Source organism: Cervus elaphus, chromosome 17, assembly GCF_910594005.1.
Source record: "Cervus elaphus chromosome 17, mCerEla1.1, whole genome shotgun sequence".
Taxonomy (NCBI): Eukaryota; Metazoa; Chordata; class Mammalia; order Artiodactyla; family Cervidae; genus Cervus; species Cervus elaphus.
In genome coordinates, this window is record NC_057831.1 from 692,318 (window position 1) to 717,512 (window position 25,195).

Sequence of the window (25,195 nt, forward strand, 5' to 3'; positions counted from 1 at the left end):
GGTGCTTGTGGTAAGGTGGTATTCCTCTGGGGTCGAAGCCAGGGACTAACCTCTCATCTCGAGTTGATTTTTGGTCCACGGAGCTCTTTCGTGTTGCTACAGTGACCTCAGGATCCCTCTAGCCTTGAAACAGTGTTCTTGGGGTTTCTCTGGAGTGCCATCAAGGACATCAAGGCTCCTTTCATGTGTGATGTGCAACACGAAATTGCTCTGCACGCAGTGCGGGGGAATCGGGCCTCATCTCGCGGAGAGGGGGAAGTCTCATGGTTTTTCTCGAGTTGCGGCGGGAACCTCGGGTATATTCTCGAGTTACAACGGGGATGGCCCTTCCACACATGTGTTTGTTCAGCCACGTCAGGACTCCTGCCTAGTTGCGAGGGACAACTCGGGATTCTCCTCGAGGCTTGGCAGGGCAATTGGGACGCCTCTCCAGCTGAGGCAGGAGACCAAGGGTCCCTTTCCACGTGCCACAGGAATCCTGGGACTCCTATCAAGTTTCACGAGGAGTCAGGCATCGTCTCCTATGGAGGCACTGATCTCCCCGCACCTCTGGAGTTTTCAAAGGATGTGAGGCCTCCGGTCGCGATGAGGTGGGGAACTAGGTGTTTCTCTGTGGTCTCCACAGGGGATTCAGACATCCTTTCGTCTTGGGAGATGCAAGTCGAGCCTGCATTCAAGTCACTGCAGGGATATTCGGCATTATATCTAGTCAGGGCATCGCGGTGTCCATTTCACTTGAGGCCAAATCTCAGGGTCCCTCTCATATACCTAGAGCTGAGAGAAGCCTCCTCTTGAGGTGCTTGTGGTAAGGTGGTATTCCTCTGGAGTCAAAGCCAGGGACTAACTTCTCATCTCGAGTTGATTATTGGTTCACAGAGCTCTTTCGTGTTGCTACAGTGACCTCAGGATCCCTCTAGCCGTGAAACAGTGTTCTTGGGGTTTCTCTGGAGTGCCATCAAGGAAATCAAGGCTCCTTTCATGTGTGATGTGCAACACGGAATTGCTCTACACGCCGTGCAGGGGAATCGGTCCTCCTATCACGGCGAGGTGGAAGTCTCATGGTTTTTCTCGAGTTGCGGCGGGAACCTGGGGTATATTCTCGAGTTACGACGGGGATGACCCGTCCACACACGTGTTTGTTCAGCGACGTCAGGACTCCTGCCTAGTTGCGAGGGACAACTCGTTATTCTCCCCGAGGCTTCGCAGGGCAATTGGGATGCCTCTCCAGCTGAGGCGCGAGGCCAAGGGTCCCTTTCCACGTGCCACAGGAATCCTGGGACTCCTATCAAGTTTCACGAGGAGTCAGGCATCGTCTCCTTTGGAGGCACTTATCTCTGCGTACCTCTGGAGTTTTCAAAGGATGTGAGGCCTCCGGTCTCGATGAGGTGGGGAACTAGGTCTTTCTCTGTGGTCTCCACAGGGGATTCAGACATCCTTTCGTCTTGGGAGATGCAAGACGAGCCTGCATTCAAGTCACTGCAGGGATATCCGGCCTTATTTTGAGTCAGGGCATCGCGGTGTCCATTTCACTTGAGGTGGCAAACTCAGGGTCCCTCTCACATACCTAGAGCTGAGAGAAGCCTTATCTTGAGGTGCTTGTGGTAAGGTGGTATTCCTCTGGAGTCGAAGCCAGTGACTAACCTCTCATCTCAAGTTTATTTTCGGTCCACGGAGCTCTTTCGTGTTGCTACAGTGACCTCAGAATCCTTCTAGCCTTGAAAAAGTGTTCTTGGTGTTTCTCTGGAGTGCCATCAAGGACATCAAGGCTTCTTTCCTGTGTGATATGCAACACGGAATTGCTCTGCACGCAGTGCAGGGGAATCGGGCCTCATCTCGCAGCGAGGGGGAAGTCTCATGGTTTTTTTCAAGTTGGGGCGGGAACCTGGGGTATATTCTCGAGTTAGGACGGGGATGGCCCTTCCACACACGTGTTTGTTCAGCGACGTCAGGACTCCTGCCTAGTTGCGAGGGACAACTCGGGATTCTCCTCGAGGCTTGGCAGGGCAATTGGGACACCTCTCCAGCTGAGGCGGGAGACCAAGGGTCCCTTTCCACGTTCCACAGGAATCCTGGGACTCCTATCAAGTTTCACGAGGAGTCAGGCATCGTCTGCTTTGGAGGCACTGATCTCCGCGTACCTCTGGAGATTTCAAAGGATGTGAGGCCTCCGCTCGCGATGAGGTGGGGAACTAGGTCTTTCTCTGTGGTCTCCACAGGGGATTCAGACATCCTTTCGTCTTGGGAGATGCAAGACGAGCCTGCATTCAAGTCACTGCAGGGATATCCGGCCTTATTTTGAGTCAGGGCATCGCGGTGTCCATTCCACTTGAGGCCGCAAACTCATGGTCCCTCTCCCATACCTAGAGCTTAGAGAAGCCTCCTCTTGAGGTGCTTGTGGTAAGGTGGTATTCCTCTGGAGTCGAAGCCAGGGACTAACCTCTCATCTCGAGTTGATTCTTGGTCCACGGAGCTCTTTCCTGTTGCTACAGTGACCTCAGGTTCCCTCTAGCCTTGAAACAGTGTTCATGGGTTTTCTCTGGAGTGCCATCAAGGAAATCAAGTCTCCTTTCATGTGTAATGTGCAACACGGAATTGCTCTACACGCAGTGCAGGGGAATCGGGTCTCATCTCGCGGCGAGGGGGAAGTCTCATGGCTTTTCTCGAGTTGCGGCGGGAACCTGGGGTATATTCTCGAGTTACGACGGGGATGGCCTTTCCCCACACGTGTTTGTTCAGAGACGTCAGTACTCCTGCCTAGTTGCGAGGGACAACTCGGGATTCTCCTCGAGGCTTGGCAGGGCAATTGGGACGCGTCTCCAGCTGAGGCGGGAGACCAAGAGACCCTTTCCACGTGCCACAGGAATCCTGGGACTCCTATCAAGTTTCACGAGGAGTCAGGCATCGTCTCCTTTGGAGGCACTAATCTCCGCGTACCTCTGGAGTTTTCAAAGGATGTGAGGCCTCCGGTCTCGATGAGGTGGGGAACTAGGTCTTTCTCTGTGGTCTCCACAGGGGATTCAGACATCCTTTCGTCTTGGGAGATGCAAAACGAGCCTGCATTCAAGTCACTGCAGGGATACTCGGCCTTATTTCGAGTCAGGGCATCTCTGTGTCCATTCCACCTGAGGCCGCAAACTCAGGGTCCCTCTCACATACCTAGAGCTGAGTGATGCCTCCTCTTGAGGTGCTTGTGGTAAGGTGGTATTCCTCTGGGGTCGAAGCCAGGGACTAACCTCTCATCTCGAGTTGATTTTTGGTCCATGGAGCTCTTTCGTGTTGCTACAGTGACCTCAGGATCCCTCTAGCCTTGAAACAGTTTTCTTGGGGTTTCTCTGGAGTGCCATCTAGGAAATCAAGGCTCCTTTCATGTGTGATGTGCAACACGGAATTGCTCTTCAGTCAGTGCAGGGGAATCGGGCCTCATCTGGCGGCGAGGGGGAAGCCTCATGGTTTTTCTCGAGTTGCAGCGGGAACCTGTGGTATATTCTCGAGTTACAACGGGGATGGCCCTTAAACACACGTGTTTGTTCAGCGACGTCAGGACTCCCGCCTTGTTGCGAGGGACAACTCGGGATTATCCTCAAGGCTTGGCAGGGCAATTGGGACGCCTCTCCATCTGAGTCGCGAGACCAAGGGTCCCTTTCCACCTGCCACATGAATCCTGGGACTCCTTTCAAGATTCACGAGAAGTCAGGCATCGTCTCCTTTGGAGGCACTGACCTCCGTGTACCTCTGGAGTTTTCAAAGGATGTGAGGCCTCCGGTCGTGATGTGGTGGGGAACTAGGTCTTTCTCTGTGGTCTCCACAGGGGATTCAGACAACCTTTCGTCTTGGGAGATGCAAGACGAGCCTGCATTCAAGTCACTGCAGGAATATCCGGCCTTATTTCGAGTCAGGGCATCCCCGTGTCCATTCCACTTGAGGCCACAAACTCAGGGTCCCTCTCACATACCTAGAGCTGAGAGAGGCCTACTCTTGAGGTGCTTGTGGTAAGGTGGTATTCCTCTGGAGTCGAAGCCAGGGACTAACCTCTCATCTCGAGTTGATTTTTGGTCCACAGAGCTCTTTTGTGTTGCTGCAGTGACCTCAGGATCCCTCTAGCCTTGAAACAGTGTTCTTGTGGTTTCTCTGGAGTGCCATCAAGGAAATCAAGGCTCCTTTCATGTGCCATGTGCAACACGGAATTGCTCTTCATGCAGTGCAGGGGAATCGGGCCTCATCTCGCGGCGAGGGGGAAGTCTCATGGTTTTTCTCGAGTTGCGCCGGGAACCTGGGGTATGTTCTCGAGTTACGACGGGGATGGCCCTTCCACACACGTGTTTGTTCAGCGACGTCAGGACTCCTGACTAGTTGCGAGGGACAACTCGGGATTCTCCTCGAGGCTTGGCAGGGCAATTGGGACGCCTCTCCAGCTGAGGCAGGAGACCAAGGGTCCCTTTCCACGTGCCACAGGAATCCTGGGACTCCTATCAAGTTTCACGAGGAGTCAGGCATCGTCTCCTATGGAGGCACTGATCTCCGCGCACCTCTGGAGTTTTCAAAGGATGTGAGGCCTCCGGTCGCGATGAGGTGGGGAACTAGGTGTTTCTCTGTGGTCTCCACAGGGGATTCAGACATCCTTTCGTCTTGGGAGATGCAAGACGAGCCTGCATTCAAGTCACTGCAGGGATACTCGGCCTTATTTCGAGTCAGGGCATCTCTGTGTCCATTCCACCTGAGGCCGCAAACTCAGGGTCCCTCTCACATACCTAGAGCTGAGTGATGCCTCCTCTTGAGGTGCTTGTGGTAAGGTGGTATTCCTCTGGGCTCGAAGCCAGGGACTAACCTCTCATCTCGAGTTGATTTTTGGTCCACGGAGCTCTTTCGTGTTGCTACAGTGACCTCAGGATCCCTCTAGCCTTGAAACAGTGTTCTTGGGGTTTCTCTGGAGTGCCATCAAGGACATCAAGGCTCCTTTCATGTGTGATGTGCAACACGAAATTGCTCTGCACGCAGTGCGGGGGAATCGGGCCTCATCTCGCGGAGAGGGGGAAGTCTCATGGTTTTTCTCGAGTTGCGGCGGGAACCTCGGGTATATTCTCGAGTTACAACGGGGATGGCCCTTCCACACATGTGTTTGTTCAGCCACGTCAGGACTCCTGCCTAGTTGCGAGGGACAACTCGGGATTCTCCTCGAGGCTTGGCAGGGCAATTGGGACGCCTCTCCAGCTGAGGCAGGAGACCAAGGGTCCCTTTCCACGTGCCACAGGAATCCTGGAACTCCTATCAAGTTTCACGAGGAGTCAGGCATCGTCTCCTATGGAGGCACTGATCTCCCCGCACCTCTGGAGTTTTCAAAGGATGTGAGGCCTCCGGTCGCGATGAGGTGGGGAACTAGGTGTTTCTCTGTGGTCTCCACAGGGGATTCAGACATCCTTTCGTCTTGGGAGATGCAAGTCGAGCCTGCATTCAAGTCACTGCAGGGATATTCGGCATTATATCTAGTCAGGGCATCGCGGTGTCCATTTCACTTGAGGCCAAATCTCAGGGTCCCTCTCATATACCTAGAGCTGAGAGAAGCCTCCTCTTGAGGTGCTTGTGGTAAGGTGGTATTCCTCTGGAGTCAAAGCCAGGGACTAACTTCTCATCTCGAGTTGATTATTGGTTCACAGAGCTCTTTCGTGTTGCTACAGTGACCTCAGGATCCCTCTAGCCGTGAAACAGTGTTCTTGGGGTTTCTCTGGAGTGCCATCAAGGAAATCAAGGCTCCTTTCATGTGTGATGTGCAACACGGAATTGCTCTACACGCCGTGCAGGGGAATCGGTCCTCCTATCACGGCGAGGTGGAAGTCTCATGGTTTTTCTCGAGTTGCGGCGGGAACCTGGGGTATATTCTCGAGTTACGACGGGGATGACCCGTCCACACACGTGTTTGTTCAGCGACGTCAGGACTCCTGCCTAGTTGCGAGGGACAACTCGTTATTCTCCCCGAGGCTTCGCAGGGCAATTGGGATGCCTCTCCAGCTGAGGCGCGAGGCCAAGGGTCCCTTTCCACGTGCCACAGGAATCCTGGGACTCCTATCAAGTTTCACGAGGAGTCAGGCATCGTCTCCTTTGGAGGCACTTATCTCTGCGTACCTCTGGAGTTTTCAAAAGATGTGAGGCCTCCGGTCTCGATGAGGTGGGGAACTAGGTCTTTCTCTGTGGTCTCCACAGGGGATTCAGACATCCTTTCGTCTTGGGAGATGCAAGACGAGCCTGCATTCAAGTCACTGCAGGGATATCCGGCCTTATTTTGAGTCAGGGCATCGCGGTGTCCATTTCACTTGAGGTGGCAAACTCAGGGTCCCTCTCACATACCTAGAGCTGAGAGAAGCCTTATCTTGAGGTGCTTGTGGTAAGGTGGTATTCCTCTGGAGTCGAAGCCAGTGACTAACCTCTCATCTCAAGTTTATTTTCGGTCCACGGAGCTCTTTCGTGTTGCTACAGTGACCTCAGAATCCTTCTAGCCTTGAAAAAGTGTTCTTGGTGTTTCTCTGGAGTGCCATCAAGGACATCAAGGCTTCTTTCCTGTGTGATATGCAACACGGAATTGCTCTGCACGCAGTGCAGGGGAATCGGGCCTCATCTCGCAGCGAGGGGGAAGTCTCATGGTTTTTTTCAAGTTGGGGCGGGAACCTGGGGTATATTCTCGAGTTAGGACGGGGATGGCCCTTCCACACACGTGTTTGTTCAGCGACGTCAGGACTCCTGCCTAGTTGCGAGGGACAACTCGGGATTCTCCTCGAGGCTTGGCAGGGCAATTGGGACACCTCTCCAGCTGAGGCGGGAGACCAAGGGTCCCTTTCCACGTTCCACAGGAATCCTGGGACTCCTATCAAGTTTCACGAGGAGTCAGGCATCGTCTGCTTTGGAGGCACTGATCTCCGCGTACCTCTGGAGATTTCAAAGGATGTGAGGCCTCCGCTCGCGATGAGGTGGGGAACTAGGTCTTTCTCTGTGGTCTCCACAGGGGATTCAGACATCCTTTCGTCTTGGGAGATGCAAGACGAGCCTGCATTCAAGTCACTGCAGGGATATCCGGCCTTATTTTGAGTCAGGGCATCGCGGTGTCCATTCCACTTGAGGCCGCAAACTCATGGTCCCTCTCCCATACCTAGAGCTTAGAGAAGCCTCCTCTTGAGGTGCTTGTGGTAAGGTGGTATTCCTCTGGAGTCGAAGCCAGGGACTAACCTCTCATCTCGAGTTGATTCTTGGTCCACGGAGCTCTTTCCTGTTGCTACAGTGACCTCAGGTTCCCTCTAGCCTTGAAACAGTGTTCATGGGTTTTCTCTGGAGTGCCATCAAGGAAATCAAGTCTCCTTTCATGTGTAATGTGCAACACGGAATTGCTCTACACGCAGTGCAGGGGAATCGGGTCTCATCTCGCGGCGAGGGGGAAGTCTCATGGCTTTTCTCGAGTTGCGGCGGGAACCTGGGGTATATTCTCGAGTTACGACGGGGATGGCCTTTCCCCACACGTGTTTGTTCAGAGACGTCAGTACTCCTGCCTAGTTGCGAGGGACAACTCGGGATTCTCCTCGAGGCTTGGCAGGGCAATTGGGACGCGTCTCCAGCTGAGGCGGGAGACCAAGAGACCCTTTCCACGTGCCACAGGAATCCTGGGACTCCTATCAAGTTTCACGAGGAGTCAGGCATCGTCTCCTTTGGAGGCACTAATCTCCGCGTACCTCTGGAGTTTTCAAAGGATGTGAGGCCTCTGGTCGCGATGAGGTGGGGAACTAGGTCTTTCTCTGTGGTCTGCACAGGGGATTTGACATACTTTCGTATTGGGAGATGCAAGACGAGCCTGCATTCAAGTCACTGCAGGGATATCCGGCCTTTTTTCGAGTCAGGGCATCGCGGTGTCCATTCCACTTGAGGCCGCAAACTCAGGGTCCCTCTCACATACCTAGAGCTGAGAGAAGCCTCCTCTTGTGGTGCTTGTTGTAAGGTGGTATTCCTCTGGAGTCGAAGCCAGGGACTAACCTCTCATCTCGAGTTGATTTTTGGTCCACGGAGCTCTTTTGTGTTGCTACAGTGACCTCAGGATCACTCCAACCTTGAAACAGTGTTCTTGGGGTTTCTCTGGAGTGCCATCAAGGAAATCAAGGATCCTTTCATGTGTGATGTGCAACACGGAATTGCTCTGCATGCAGTGCAGGGGAATCGGTCCTCATCTTGCGGCGAGGGTGAAGTCTCATGGTTTTTCTCGAGTTGCGTCGGGAACCTGGGGTATATTCTCGAGTTACAACGGGGATGGCCCTTCCACACACGTGTTTGTTCAGCGACGTCAGGACTCCTGCCTAGTTGCGAGGGACAACTCGGGATTCTCCTCGAGGCTTGGCAGGGCAATTGGGACGCCTCTCCAGCTGAGGCAGGAGACCAAGAGTCCCTTTCCACGTGCCACAGGAATCCTGGGACTCCTATCAAGTTTCACGAGGAGTCAGGCATCGTCTCCTTTGGACGCACTGATCTCCGCGTACCTCTGGAGTTTTCAAAGGATGTGAGGCCTCCGCTCGCGATGAGGTGGGGAACTAGGTCTTTCTCTGTGGTCTCCACAAGGGATTCAGACATCCTTTCGTCTTGGGAGATGCAAGACGAGCCTGCATTCAAGTCACTGCAGGGATATCCGGCCTTATTTTGAGTCAGGGCATCGCGGTGTCCATTCCACTTGAGGCCGCAAACTCAGGGTCCCTCTCACATACCTAGAGCTGAGAGAAGCCTCCTCTTGAGGTGCTTTGGTAAGGTTGTATTCCTCTGGAGTCGAAGCCAGGGACTAGCCTCTCATCTCGAGTTGATTCTTGGTCCACGGAGCTCTTTTGTGTTGCTACAGTGACCTCAGGATCCCTCTAGCCTTGAAACAGTGTTCTTGGGGTTTCTCTGGAGTGCCATCAAGGAAATCAAGGCTCCTTTCATGTGTGATGTGCAACACGGAATTGCTCTGCACGCAGTGCAGGGGAATCGGGCCTCATCTCGCGGCGAGGGGGAAGTCTCATGGTTTTTCTCGAGTTGCGGCGGGAACTTGGGGTATATTCTCGAGTTACGACGGGGATGGCCTTTCCACACACGTGTTGGTTCAGGAACGTCAGGACTCCTGCCTAGTTGCGAGGGACAACTTGAGATTCTCCTCGAGGCTTGGCAGGGCAATTGGGACGCCTCTCCAGCTGAGGCGGGAGACCAAGGGTCCCTTTTCACGTGCCACAGGAATCCTGGGACTCCTATCAAGTTTCACGAGGAGTCAGGCATCGTCTCCTTTGGAGGCACTAATCTCCGCGTACCTCTGGAGTTTTCAAAGGATGTGAGGCCTCCGGTCGCAATGAGGTTGGGAACTAGGTCTTTCTCTGTGGTCTGCACAGGGGATTCAGACATCCTTTCGTTTTGGGAGATTCAAGACGAGCCTGCATTCAAGTCACTGCAGGGATATCCGGCCTTATTTCGAGTCAGGGCATCGCGGTGTCCATTCCACTTGAGTCCGCAAACTCAGGGTCCCTCTCACATACCTAGAGCTGAGAGAAGCCTCCTCTTGAGGTGCTTCTGGTAAGGTGGTATTCCTCTGGAGTCGAAGCCAGGGACTAACCTCTCATGTCGAGTTGATTCTTGGTCCACGGAGCTCTTTCTTTTTGCTACAGTGACCTCAGGATCAGTCTAGCCTTGAAACAGTGTTCTTGGGGTTTCTCTGGAGTGCCATCGAGGAAATCAAGGCTCCTTTCATGTGTGATGTGCAACACGGAATTGCTCTGCACGCAGTGCAGGGGAATCGGGCCTCATCTCGCGGCGAGGGGGAAGTCTCATGGTTTTTCTCGAGTTGCGGCCGGAACCTGGGGTATATTCTCGAGTTAAGACGGGGATGGCCCTTCCACACAAGTGTTTGTTCAGCGACGTCAGGACTCCTGCCTAGTTGCGAGGGACAACTCGAGATTCTCCTCGAGGCGTGGCAGGGCAATTGGGACACCTCTCCAGCTGAGGCGGGAGACCAAGGGTCCCTTTCCACGTGCCACAGTAATCCTGGGTCTCCTATCAAGGTTCTCGAGCAGTGAGGCATCGTCTCCTTTGGAGGCACTGATCTCTGCGTACCTCTGGAGTTTTCAAAGGATTTGAGGCCTCCGGTCGCAATGATGTGGGGAACTCGGTCTTTCTCTGTGTTCTCCACTGGGGATTCAGACATCCTTTCGTCTTGGGAGATGCAAGACGAGCCTGCATTCAAGTCACTGCAGGGATATCCGGCCTTATTTGGAGTCAGGGCATCGCGGTGTCCATTCCACTTGAGGCCGCAAACTCAGGGTCCCTCTCACATACCTAGAGCTGAGAGAAGCCTCCTCTTGAGGTGCTTGTGGTAAGGTTGTATTCCTCTGGAGTCGAAGCCAGGAACTAACCTCTCATCTCGAGTTGATTTTTGGTCCACGGAGCTCTTTCGTGTTGCTACAGTGACCTCAGGATCCCTCCAGCCTTGAAACAGTGTTCTTGGGGTTTCTCTGGAGTGCCATCGTGGAAATCAAGGCTCCTTTCATGTGTGATGTGCAACACGGAATTGCTCTGCACGCAGTGAAGGGGAATCGGGCCTCATATCGCGGCGAGGGGGAAGTCTCATGGTTTTTCTCTAGTTGCGGCGGGAACATGGGGTATATTCTCGAGTTACGACGGGGATGGCCCTTCCACACACGTGTTTGTTCAGGGACGTCAGGACTCCTGCCTAGTTGCGAGGGACAACTCGGGATTCTCCTCGAGGCTTGGCAGGGCAATTGGGATGCCTCTCCAGCTGAGGCGGGAGACCAAGGGTCCCTTTTCACGTTTCACAGGAATCCTGGGCCTCCTATCAAGTTTCACGAGGAGTCAGGCATCGTCTCCTTTGGAGGCACTGATCTCCGCATACCTCTGGAATTTTCAAAGGATGTGAGGCCTCTGGTCGCGATGAGGTGGGGAACTAGGTCTTTCTCTGTGGTCTCCACAGGGGATTCAGACATCCTTTCGTCTTGGGAGATGCAAGACGAGCCTTCATTCAAGTCACTGCAGGGATATCCGGCCTTATTTCGAGTCAGGGCATCGCGGTGTCCATTCCACTTGAGGCCGCAAACTCAGGGTCCCCCTCACATACCTAGAGCTGAGAGAAGACTCCTCTTGAGGTGCTTCTGGTAAGGTGGAATACCTCTGGAGTCGAAACCAGGGACCAAACTCTCATCTCGAGTTGATTTTTGGTCCACGGAGCTCTTTCATGTTGCTACAGTGACCTCAGGATCCCTCTAGCCCTGAAACAGTGTTCTTGGTGTTTCTCTGGAGTGCCATCGATGAAATCAAGGCTCCTTTCCTGTGTGATGTGCAACGCGGAATTGCTCTGCACGCAGTGCAGGGGAATCGGGCCTCATCTCTCGGCGAGGGGGAAGTCTCATGGTTTTTCTCGAGTGGCGGCGGGAACCTGGGGTATATTCTCGAGTTACGACTTGGATGGCCCTTCCACACACGTGTTTGATCAGCGACGTCAGGACTCCTGCCTAGTTGCGAGGGACAACTCGGGATTCTCCTCGAGGCTTGGCAGGGCAATTGGGACGCCTCTCCAGCTGAGGCGGGAGACCAAGGGTCCCTTTCCACGTGCCACAGGAATCCTGGGACTCCTATCAAGTTTCTCGAGGAGTCAGGCATCGTCTCCTTTGGAGGCACTAATCTCCGCGTACCTCTGGAGTCTTCAAAGGATGTGAGGACTCCGGTCGCGATGAGGTGGGGAACTAGGTCTTTCTCTGTGGTCTCCACAGGGGATTCAGACATCCTTTCGTCTTGGGAGATGCAAGACGAGCCTGCATTCAAGTCACTGCAGGAATATCCGGCCTTATTTCGAGTCAGGGTATCGCAGTGTCCATTCCACTTGAGGCCGCAAACTCAGGGTCCCTCTCACATACCTAGAGCTGAGAGAAGCCTCCTCTTGAGGTGCTTGTGGTAAGGTGGTATTCCTCTGGAGTCGAAGCAAGGGACTAACCTCTCATCTCAAGTTGATTTTTGGTCCATGGAGCTCTTTCGTGTTGCTACAGTGACCTCAGGATCCCTCCAGCCTTGAAACAGTGTTCTTGGGGTTTCTCTGGAGTGCCATCGAGGAAATCAAGGGTCCTTTCATGTGTGATGTGCAACACGGAATTGCTCTGCACGCAGTGCAGGGGAATCGGGCCTCATCTCGCGGCGAGGGGGAAGTCTCATATCTTTTTACTTGTGTCCATTCAGTTTCTTTGATCATTGTGTTGTAGTTTTTAGCTTGCAGGTCTTTCAAGTCCTTGGTTAGAATTCTAGTTATGTGGGGGAGGGGCTGCAATTGTAAAAGGGATTATTTTCTTAATTTCTCTTTCTGATAGTTCATTATTAGTGTAGAGAATCACAAATGATCTTGCATTTCTGCTGACTTACTTTTTTCTTTTTCTTTTTTTTTTTTTTTTTTTTGGCCCCGCAGCTCGACATGTTGGATCTTAGTTCCCTGACCAAGCATCAAACCTGTACCCCCTGCAGTGGAAGTGCAGTCTTAACCACTGAACTGCCAGGCAATTCCGTGAATTCGCTTTTTAGTTCTGACAGTTGCTTTGGTGTAGTGTTATGCAGAAAACTAGAATTAAGACATCTCATAGTTTCAGTTCCATCTGGTCATCCACAGCACCCAGGGCATGGTGTCTACTAATATACTTTTCCTATGGTGCCTTTTAATACCATGTGGACTAGTACAAGGCAATTAGCATCAAACTACTTTAGCTGAATTTGGTTTGGTTAAGTCTTGGCCTCTATTGCAATGTTCGATGTCATCTCTGATTTTCTGGCATGTGACTTACATAGCTGTATTGAAAAGTAACTTACTTTCTAGTAAAATTTCAAACGTGTCTACTTTAAATAGTGGTACAAAGTTTTCTACATTCACACCAAACACTGCAATGTGTTTTACCCAAAACATGGTCACTTTCCCGGGGAACCAGCCCACAACCCCAAAATGGGGGATAATTATGGTTTCCACATTACAATCCTATCCATAGGACCAGTTCAACTTTCATCAGCTGCCCAAGCTTTGTGCAACTGTCTTTCTTCATTCTAATGCAGTTTTCTTTTTCTGGAGCCATCACTGGGGCTTTCCCTCATGTTAAGAACCTTCATGGATTTAAAGTGACAAGATGACTATGATCTGGGTGGCTTTTCAGTGTGGTTTCTTTCACTGAGAATGTTTTTAGTGCTTTTCCATGTTGTGCCATGTGTCATTTTTTTCATTGTGCTTACAAACATATAACAACATTTATTATTTGAGTCATTTTAAGTATGAACTTCTATAGCATTAACTGCACTCACATTGTAAAAATTTCCCCACTATTCATCTCCAGAATCTTTTCTTTTCCTGAAGTGACACTGTAACCATTAAATACTCATAACCCCCAATCCCTGGCCATCTTATTCTACTTGGAATTTGTCTTATATGGATATCTTATACTAGTGGAATCATACAACATTTTTCCTTTTGTGTCAGCCTTGTTTCACTTCACCTAATGACTTGAAGTCTCATCTACACTATAGCATGTATGAGAGTTATCTTGTTTTTAAAGGTTGAATCATATCCCATTGTGTATATACTACATCATGCTTATCCAGTCATCTGTTGAACACTTGTCCTGCTTCCACCTTTTTGTTACTATGAATAATGCTGCTATGAATATGGGGTTTGAATATCTGTTCCAGTATTTGGTTTTAAATATTTTGAGTGTGTAACCTGGACCGGAATTGATGGATTCTATGTTAACTCTGTGTTTAAGTTTTTGAAAAGCCCCCTACTATTTTCTGAAGCTGTGGCATTATTTTACTATATTCCTTTATATGGCAGAGTAATGCATCTCATGGATGGAACTGCCCTATTTGCTCTTCCATTCACTTGTTGGTGGACATTTTCATTGTTTTTAACTTGGGCTATCAAGAACACTGCTGTTGTAAATATTGGTGTACAAGTATATATTTGAACACCTCTTTTAAATTCTTTGGATGTATATCTAGGAGTGGAGTTACCAAAATATATGATATTTCAGTTCAGTCACTCAGTCATGTCCGACTCTTTGTGACCCCATGGACTGCAGCACACCAGGCTTCCCTATCCATCACCAACTCCCGGAGCTTGCTCAAACTCATGTCCATCGAGTTGGTGATGCCATCAACCATCTCATCCTCTGTTACCCCCTTCTGCTCCTGCCTTCAATCTTTCCCAGCATCAGGGTCTTTTCCAATGAGTCAGTTCTTCACATTAGGTGGCCAAAGTATTGCAGTTTCAGCTTCAGCATCAGTCCTTCCAATGAATATTCAGGGCTGATTTCCCTTAGGATTGACTTGTTGGATCTCCTTGCAGTCCAAGTGATGCTCAAGAGTCTTCTCCAACACCACAGTTCCAAAGCATCACTTCTTCGGTGCTCAGTTTTCTTTGTAGTCCAGCTGTAACATCTATACATGACTATTGGAACAACCATAGCTTTGAGTACATGGACCTTTGTTGGTAATGTCTCTGCTTTTTAATATGCTATCTAGGTTGTTCATAACTTTTATTCCAAGGAGCAGGTGTCTTTTAATTTCATGGCTGCAGTCACCATCTTCAGTGATTTTGGAGCCCCCCCCCCCCACAATAAAGTCTGTCACCATTTCCATTGTTTTCCCATCTATTTGCCATGAAGTGATGGGGCCGGATGCCATGATCTTAGTTTTCTGAATACTGAGTTTTAAGCCAACTTTTTCACTCTCCTCTTTCACTTTCACTTTAGTTCTTCTTTGCTTTCTGCCATAAGAGTGGTGTCATCTGTGTATCTGAAATTATTGATATTTCTCCTGGCAATTTTGATTCCAGCTTGTGCCTCATCCAGCCCTGGGATTTCACATTATATACTCTGCATATAAGTTAAATAAGCAGGGTGCTGTACTCCTTTCCTGATTTGGAACCAGTCCATTGTTCCATGTCTAGTTCTAATTGTTGCTTCTTCACCTGCATACAGATTTCTCAGGAGGCAGGTAAGGTGGTCTGGTATTCCCATATCTTTCAGAATTTTCCACAGTTTGTGGTGATCTGCACAGTCAAAGGCTTTGGCATTGTTAACAAAGCAGAAGTAAATATTTTTCTCGATGTTTTTCTCTCTTGCTCTTTCAATGATCCAACGGGTGTTGGCAATTTGATCTCTGGTCCCTCTGTCTTTTCTAAATCCAGCTTGAACATATAGCAATTCATGGTTCACTTACTGTTGAAGCCTGGCTTGGAGAAATTTGATCATTACTTTGTTAACATGTGAGATGAGTGCAACTGTGTGGTAGTTGGAACATTCTTTGGCTTTGCCTTTCTTTGGGATTGGAATGAAAACTGACCTTTTCCAGTCCTGTGGCCACTGCTAAGTGATATAATTACATTTTTATGTTTTCGAGAAAATGCTTGTTTTGCACACATTGATTGCACCATTTTACCTCTCCACAAGTAAAGTTTTGAGTTTCAATTTCGTCCATTTTCGCCAACATTTGTCATTTGTCTTTATTGTTGATTTTCCTCACATCCATCCTAAGGGCCTTATTAAGGAGGAAGTCATAATGCAGGACCCACATTTGAGGAGAGGGGAATTAGCTTCATATACTTGATGGACAGCTGAGTCTGTATCAATTATTTAGAATCTTTCTGTGTGAGATTTTTATTCAACGTTACTCATAAAAACCTAATTTTTACTTTTTACCAGTTTGGACAACTGAAAATTATTTTAAACTTTTGGGAGCTTCCCTGGTGGCTCAGCCTGTAAAAGCATATGCTTGCAATGCAGGAGACCTGGGTTCAATCCCTGGGTGGGGAAGATCCCCTGGAGAAGGAAATGGCAACCCACTCCAGTACTCTTGCCTGGAAAATTTCATGAATGGAGGCGCCTCGTAGCTTACAGTCCATGGGGTTGCAAAGAGTCAGACACGACTGAGCAACTTCACTTTCACTTTCTTTTGGCTATGATCCAGCCAATTAGACTGCTTAGTTCATTCTAGCTTTGGCTATTGAGAGCGTTTTCCATACTCTCCTGCTTTTATTTTACATAATTCAGCTTTTATGGGGCTTTTTGGTCCTTCTTTCTCACATTTTAAGATTATGCTGCTTTACATATTTACTGTCTCAGTCCTAGTATCAGACACAGATTTAAAGAGTCCTTGTCCCTTTTTATTAGAGCATATTAAAAAAAACTTGTATGTGGGAACTTAATAATCTCAGCAGACAATGCATGGAAATACACATGCATGTATCCAGACTATGCATACACACGGTTATGAAGATTTTCACATGGAGTTATATGTTTCTGTATTAGGCTAAAGATAGTTTATAATGATGTCTCCAACCTGATCTCTTATGACACAGGTATTATAACCTTCTCCCTTGGTCTGCCTGTAACTTCCCACTCCAATGGTAAGAAACCTGGCTTCCACTACTCATCACTTATCAAATTCAGGGCTTGCTCCTTCAATGAATGATATGGTAGTTTCAGTCCCATTAGCTACAAACCCCCGTGGAAAGAACTTACAGAGCCCATTGTTTATGTATGGTACATTTTGCCTTTGGCCTGCAGATTCCATTCAATTACACAGTGAACTTAGGTCAGATAATTTTGTCCTAACAGTGAGAGTGACTTTTTAAAAATTTTCTTCTTCCTTTTAAATCTTTTGGCTGTGCTGCAGCATGTGGGGTTTTAGGTCCCAGACCAGGAATTGAACCCACCTTTCCTGCACTGACAATGTGGAGTCTTAACCACTGGGCCCCTAGGGAAGTCTGAAGCTTTTCATGTATTTCTCAATCTGTTAGATTCTTTGTTAAATTCTGCATTCCAGTCTTTGGCACTCCATACCATAAATAAATAAATGTGAATAGGTAATAAATTACTTGTGTTCTGAAAACAAAAATCTATGTACTTAGACAAATGCATAGTGGCAGGTATTCCTCACTAAAGTACCATGTGAAATATTTCAGCCATATATTCCATAAACTGTTTATTATGTCTGTTTTACCTTTGCTAGAATGTCTTATAAGATCATACAGTGTGTAGCACTTGAGGCTGGATACCTTCACTTAGTAATGTAAGTGTTACATTCATGCTTTTCTTTATTTTTATTTTTTTTTTTTAAATTGGTCTGTGGTTCATTCCTCTGTATATCTGAATGCTATTTTATTGCATTAGATGAGAGGAAAGATAATGTTCCCCCTAGCCTCAATGTTCTTCACTGAGATGTTCATAATGAAAGGGAGATGGATTGGTGAAAAACAATCAGAAGTTTAATATATGCCATGCATACCTCTTATATAGTTGAAAGATACCTGGGAAAACAGTCACTTTCTGAAATGGTCCAAGACTTTACCTTAAATGCTATCATCACCTAAGAATGAAAGAAGGAGGTTGAGGAATGGAAGAAGCTATTTAAGGGAGATTATTAGGTGAAGCACAGTAAACAAAGGCATGGTGGTATGCAGATTAACTTCCAGGTCCATTCCATGGACCTTCTTGATATTTAGTCAAGTCATTTAGTGAAATCAAGTCAGTCTTGATACTTAGTCCATTCTTGATATTTAGTCATCCTCTATTTCCTGGTCCAGACAGGGACACATCCTTAAAGATGGAGATATCCTTAATAAATGTAAATCTACTTCATAAAATGGCATTTTGACTTGGTTTTCAAAGATCCTCCTGGGGCAGATGTTTGGTTTTTTGTTTGTTTGTTTGTTTGTTTGTTTTTTAATTAATCAGTCCAAAATAACCCTTTTGTCAAATGAGCATATTTTGGGTGTGCTGTTTAGTGCTCCCCTTGAAATGTGCATTCAGGGGAGGAGTGTCACCCTGGAGACTGTTGATATGTGACCCCATGGACAGGGACTGGGTTGGTCACCCTGGAGAATGTGGATAAGTGACCCCAGGGGAATGATCAGAAGGAAGTCACCCTGGAGACTGAAATTGTGAGCCCAGTTGCAAGGCTTGGGAAGGGGTCACCGTGGAGACTGTGGATGTGTGACTCCAGGTACAGTGTCTGGGAGGGACCACCCAGGGGAATGTAGATATGTGATCCTAGATATAGGGTTTGGGAGAGTGTCACCCTGCAGACTGTGCACATGTAACCCCAGGTGCATGGTCCAGTGTGTTGTGGTCACCCTGGAGATTGTGGAAGCGTGACCACAGGTACTTGGTCTGGGAAGTAGGGTCATCCTGGAGATGTGCACATGTGATTCCAGACACAGGATATTTCAGGTGGAGTCACCTTGGAAACTAGACGAGTGACCCCAGGTGCAGGGTCTGAGGTGAGGTTCAGCAAAGTCAGGACTCCTGTCTTGTCGGGAGGGACACATCGGGATTCTACTGGAGACGTTGCAGCGCAATACGGACGCCTCTCGACGTAAGGCGGGAGACCAAGTTTCCCTTTGCAGTTGCCAGAGTGATACTGTGACTCCTGTGAGTTTTCAAGAGGAGTCAGACTACGTATCCTTTTGAAGCATTGAACTCCGTGTGCCTCTCGTGTTCTCAAAGGGATATGAGGCCTCCTGTCGAGATGAGGCGGGGAACTAGGGTATTCTCTAGGGTCACCACAGGGGATTCAGACATCCCTTCATCTTGTGAGATGAAAGACGAGCCTGCATTCAAATCACTGCAGGGAAATCCGGCCTTATTTCAAGTCAGGGCATCTCGGTGTCCATTCCACTTGAGGCAGCAAACTCACGGTCCCTCTCACGTACCTATAGCTGAGAGAAGCCTCCTCTTTAGATGGTGTATAAAGCTGGAATTCCTTTTGAGTCAAAGCCAGGGAATCAGCTCGCATCTCGAGATGATTTGAGGTACACGGAGCTGTTCTCAAGTTGCTGTGCTGAACGAGGTGTTCATCTATACTTAGGACGGCGTTCTCAGGGAATCTCTGGAGTTGCCTAAAGGATGTCAAGCCACTTGTCATGTTTGATGGGGAACGCCGGATGACTCTGGAGCCAATGTAGGGGAATCTGGCCTCATCTCGAGTTGATTTGGGGTACACTGAGCTCTTTCATGTTGCTGCGGTGACCTTAGTGTTCCTCTAGACTTGTATCAGTGTTCTTGGGGACTCTCTGGAGTTCCATCAAGGAAGTCAAGGCTCCTTTCATGTTTGATGGGGAACACGGAATTGCTCTGCAAGCAATGCAGGGGAATCTGATCTCATCTCTCATCGAGCGGGAATTCTCGTGGTTTTTCTCGAGTTGCGGAGGGAACCTGGGTTATATTCTCGAGTTACAATGGGGATGGCCCCTCAAAACTTGTGTTTGTTCAGCGACGTCAGAACTCCTGTCTAGTTGCGAGGGAAAACTCGGGATTCTCTTCGAGGCTTGGCAGGGCAATAGGGACTCCTCTCGAGGTGAGGCGGGAGACCCAGTGTCCTTTCAAGTTGCCACATGTATACTGGGATTCCTGTCAGTTTTCAAGAGGAATCAGTCATCGTCTACTTTTGAAGCATTGAACTCCGCATTCCACTCGTGTTTTCAAAGGAATGTGAGGCCTCCTGTCGAGATGAGGCGGGGAACTAGGGCTTTCTCCAGGGTCTTCACAGGGGATTCAGAAATCCCTTCATCTTGTGAGATGAAAGACGAGCCTGCATTCAAGTCACTGCAGGGAATTCCGGCCTTATTTCGAGTCAGGGCATCTCGGTGTTCATTCCAATTGAGGCAGCAAACTCACGGTCCCTCTCACATACCTATAGCTGAGAGAAGCCTCCTCGTGAGGTGCTTGTGGAAAGTTGGCTTTCCTCTTGAGTCAAAGCCAGGGAAACAGCTCTCATCTCGAGATGATTTGGGGTACACGGAACTTATCTCGAGTGGCTGTGCTGAACTTGGTGTTCCCCTAGACTTGAGACGGTATTCTCGGAGAATCTCTGGAGTTGCCTAAAGGAAGTCAAGCCACTTGTCATGTTTGATGGGGAACGCGGGATGGCTCTGGAGACAATGCAGGGGAATCAGGCCTCATAACACAGGTTCCCACCGCAAGTCAAGAAAAACAGTGAGTTTTACCCCTCGCCATGAGATGAGGACCTGTTCAATGGCATTGCTTGCAGAGCAAGTCCGTAGGCCTTTAAAACACAAAAGGAGCCTTGACTTCTTTGATGGAACTCCAGAGAGTCCCCATGAACACTGTCACATATCTAGAGGATCCCTGAAGTCACCACAGCAACAAAATAGAGCTTGGTGTACCCCAAATGAACTCGAGATGAGGCCAGATTCCCCTACATTGGCTCCACAGCCATCCCGCTTTCCCCATCAAACACGACAAGTGGCATGACTTCCTTTAGGCAACTCCAGAGATTCCCCGAGAACACCATCCCAAGTATAGAGGAACACCACGTTCAGCACAGGAACTCGACAACAGCTCTGTGTACCCCAAATCATCTCGAGATGATAGCTGATTCCCTGGCTTTGACTCAAGAGAAATACCAGCTTTAAACAACACTTAAAGAGAAGGCTTCTTTCAGCTATAGGTACGTAAGAGGGACCCTGATTTTGCTGCCTCAAGTGGAATGGACTCCCTGATGCACTGACTCGAAATAAGTCTGGATTTCCCTGCAGTGACTTGAATGCAGGGTCGTCTTTCCTCTCACAGGAATAAGGGATGTCATAATCCCCTGTGGAGATCCTAGAAAAATCCCTAGATCCCCGCTTCATCTCAAATGAGTCCTCACATCTCTTTGAAAATGCAAGAGGCACGCGAAGTTCAGTGCTTCAAAATGAGATGCAGCCTGACTCCTATTGAAAATAGATAGGAATCCAAATATCCCTGTGGTAACTGAAAAGGGAAACTGGGTCTCCCACCTCACCTCGGGAGTCGTCCCTATTGTCCTAGCAAACCTCGAGGAAAATCCCAGGGTGTCCCTCGCAACTAGACAGGAGTCCTGACATCGCTGAACACACACGAGTTTTGAAGGGCAATCCCTGCCCTAACTCGAGAACATACCCCAGGTTCCCGCCACAACTCGAGAAAAACCATGAGACATCCCCCTCATCGCAAGATGAGGTCTGATTCCCCTGCATTGTGTGCAGAGCGTGTCCATGTTCCCCATCATACACGAAAGGAGACTTGACTTCCTTGATGGGGCTCCAGAGATTCCCCAAGAACACTGTTACAATTCTAGAGGGACCCTGAGGACCCCGCAGCAACACTAAAGAGCTCGTGTACCCCTTATCAACTCAAGATGAGGCCCAATTCACCTGAATTGTGTCCAGAGCCATCACGCATTCCCCATCAAACATGACAAGTGGCTTGACTTCCTTTAGGCAACACCAGAGATTCCACGAGAACACCGTCCCAACTCCAGAGGAACACCAAGTTCTGCAGAACAACTCAAGAAAAGCTGCGTGTACCCCGAATCATCTCGAGATGAGAGCTGATTCCCTGAATTTGATTCAAGGGGAATGCCAACTTTCCACAATCACCTCAAGAGGAGGCTTCTCTCAGCTATAGGTATCACAGTGGGACCCTGAGTTTGCTGCCTCAAGTGGAATGTACAGTGAGATTCCCAGGCTCGAAATAAGGCCGATTTCCCTGCAGTGACGTGAATGCAGGCTCATCTTTCATCTCACAAGATGAAGGGATATCTGAATCCCCTGTGGAGACCCTAAAGAAAGCCCTTGTTCCCCGACTCATCTCGACAGGAGGCCGCACATACCTTTTACAACTCGAGAGGAGTGCAGAGTTCAAGGTGTCAAAAGGAGACGACGCCTGACTCACCTTGAAAATTGATAGGAATCCCAATATCCCTGTGGCAACTGGGAAGGGAGCCTGGGTCTCCCGTCTCACCTCAAGAGACATCCCTATTGCCCTGCCAAGCTTCGAGGAGAATTGTGAGGTATCCATGGCAACTAGGAAGGAGTCCTGCAGTCGCTGAACCAACACGAGTTTTGAAGGGCCATCTCCGTGTAACACGAGAACATACCCCAGATTCCGGCTGCAACTCAAGAAAAACCATGAGACTTCCCCATCACCACGAGATGAAGCCTGATTGCAATGCTGTGTGCAGAGCAAGTCCGTGTTCCTCATCAAACATGAAAGGAGCTTTGACTTCCTTGATGGACCTCCAGAAAGCCCCCAAGAACACTATCACAAGTCTAGCGGGAATCTGAGTTCCCGGCAACAACACGAAAGAGCTTCGTGTACCCCAAATCAACTCGAGATGAGGCGCGATTCCCCTGTATTGCATGCAGACCACATCCGACTTCCCCATCAAACACAAAAGGAGCCTGGACTTCCTAGATGAAATTCCACATAGTCCTCAAAAAGACTGTCACAAGTTTAGAGGGACCCTGAGGCCACCACAGCAACACATAAGAGCTCGGTGTACTACAAATCAACTCGACATGAGGCCCAATTCCCCTGCATTGGCTCCAGAGCCATCCCACATTCCCCATCAAACAGGACAAGTGGCTCGACTTCCTATAGGCAACTCCAGAGATTCCCCGAGAACACCGTCCCAAGTCTAGAGGAACACCAAGTTCAGCACAGCAACTCCAGAAAAGCTCTGTGCACCCCAAATAATCTCGAGATGAGATCTGATTCCCTGACTTAAAGAGGAATGCCAACTTTCCACAAGCACCTCGAGAGGAGGCTTCTCTCAGCTATAGGTATCTGAGAGGGACCCTGAGTTTGTTGCCTGAAGTGGAATGGACCCCGAGCTGGCCTGACTCAAAATGAGGCCAGATTTCCCTGCAGTGACTTGAATGCAGTCTCGTCTTTCAGCTCACAATATGAAGGGATGTCTGAATCCCCTGTGGAGACCCTAGAGAAAGCCCTAATTCCCCGCCTCATCTCAACAGGAGGCCTCACATTCCTTTGACAACTCGAGCAGCATGTGGAGTTCAATGTTTCAAAAGAAAACGATGCCTGACTCCTCTTGAAAATAGATAGGAATCCCAATATCCCTTTGGCAACTGGAAAGGGACCCTGGGTCTCCCACCTCACCTCGAGAAGCGTTCCTATTGCCCTGCCAAGCCTCGAGGAGAAACCCCAGGGGTCCCTCGCAACTAGACAGTAGTCCTGACGTCGCTGAGAAAACATGAGTTTTGAAGGGCTATCCCCGCCATTAATCAAGAACATACTCGAGGTTCCCTCTGCAACTCGAGAAAAACCATCAGACGTTCCCTTCACCACGAGATGAGGCCCAATTCCACTGCACTGCATGCAGAGTAAGTCTGTGTTCCACATCAGAAACGAAAGGAGCCTTGACTTCCTAGATGAAACTCCACATAGTCCCTAAGAACTATGTAACAAGTCTAGACAGACCCTGAGGTCACCGCAGCAACACGAAAGAGATCCATGAACTACAAATCAACTCGAGATGAGGCCCGATTCCCCTGCTTTGGCTTCACAGCCATCCCGCATTCCCCATCAGACAGGAGAAGTGGCCTGACTTCCTTTAGGCAACTCCAGATATTCCCCGAGAACAACGTCCCAAGTATAGAGGAACACCAAGTTCAGCACAGCAACTCGAGAAAAGCTCCGTGTTCGCCAAATCATTTCGAGATGAGAACTGATTCCCTGGCCTCAACTCAAGAGGAATGCCAACTTTCCACAAGCACCTCAAGAGGAGGCTTTTCTCAGCTCTAGGTATGTGAGAGGGACCCTGAGTTTGCGGCCTCAAGTGGAATGGATTCCCTGATGCCCTCACTCAAAATAAGGCCAGATCTCCCTGCAGTGACTTGAATGCAGGCTCGTCTTTCATCTCACAAGATGAAGGGATGTCTGAATCCCCTGTGCAGACTCTAGAGAAAGCCCTAGTTCCCCACCTCATCTCAACAGCAGGCCTCACATCCCTTTGACAACTCCAAAGGCATGTGGAGTTCAATGCTTCAAAAGGAGACGATGTCTGACTCCTCTTGAAAATTGACAGGAATCCTAATATCCCTGTGGAAACTGGGAAGGAAGCCTGGGTCTCACGCCTCACATTGAGCGACGTCCCTATTTCCTGGCAAAGCCTCAAGGAGAATACCCAGGTTTCCCTCGCAATTAGACAGGAGTCTGGACGCCACTGACCAACATGAGTTTTGAATGTCCATCCCCGCCGTAACTTGAAAACATACCCCATTTTCCCGCCGCAACTCGAGAAAAACCATGAGTCTTGCCCTTTGCCGTGAGATGAGGACCTATTCAATGGCATTGCTTGCAGAGCAAGTCCGTAGTCCCCTTAAAACAAGAAAGGAGCCATGACTTCCCTAATGGAAATGCAGAGAGTCCCCAAGAACACTGTCACAAGTCTAGAGGGACCCTGAAGTCCTTGCAGCAACACGAAATCACTGTGTACCCCAAAGCAACTCGAGATGAGGCCCGATTCTCCTGCATTGTCTCCAGAGCCATCCCGCGTTCTGCATCAAACATGACAAGTGGCTTGACTTCCTTTATCCAACTCCAGAGATTCCCCGAGTATACCGTCACAAGTCTAGAGGAACACAAAGTTCATCACAGTAACTTGAGAAAAGATCCGTGTAACCTAAATCATGTTGAGATGAGAGCTGATTCCATGGCTTCCACTCAAGAGGAATGCCAACTTTCCACAAGCACCTCAGGAGGAGGCTTCTCTCAGCTATAGGTATGTGAGAGGGACCCTCAGTTTGCTGCCTCAAGTAGAATAGACACCGAGATGCCCTGACTCGAAATAAGGCCGGATTTCCCTTCATTGACTTGAAGGCAGGCTCGTCTTTCATCTCCCAAGATGAAGGGATGTCTGAATCCCCTGTGGAGACCCTACAGAAAGCCCTATTTCCCTGCCTTATCTCAACAGGAGGCCTCACATCCCTTTGGCAGCTCGAGAGGCACGCGGAGTTCAGTGCTTCAAAAAGAGACGATGCCTGACTCCTCTTGAAAACTGACAGGAGTCACAGTATCCCTCTGGCAACTGGAAAGGGACACTGGGTCTCATGCCTCACCTCGAGAGGCGTCCCTATTGCCCTGCCAAGCCTCGAGGAGAATCCCGAGTTGTCCCTCGCAACTAGACAGGAGTCCTGACGTCGCTGATCCAACAGGCGTTTTGAAGGGCCATGCCCGCCGTAACTCGAGAATATACCACAGGTTCCCACCGCAACACAGGAAATACCATGAGACTTTCCCTTTGCCGCGAGATAGGCCCGATTCACCTGCACTGCATGCAGACCAAGTCCGTGTTACCCATCAAACACCAAAGGAGTCTTGACTTCCTTGAT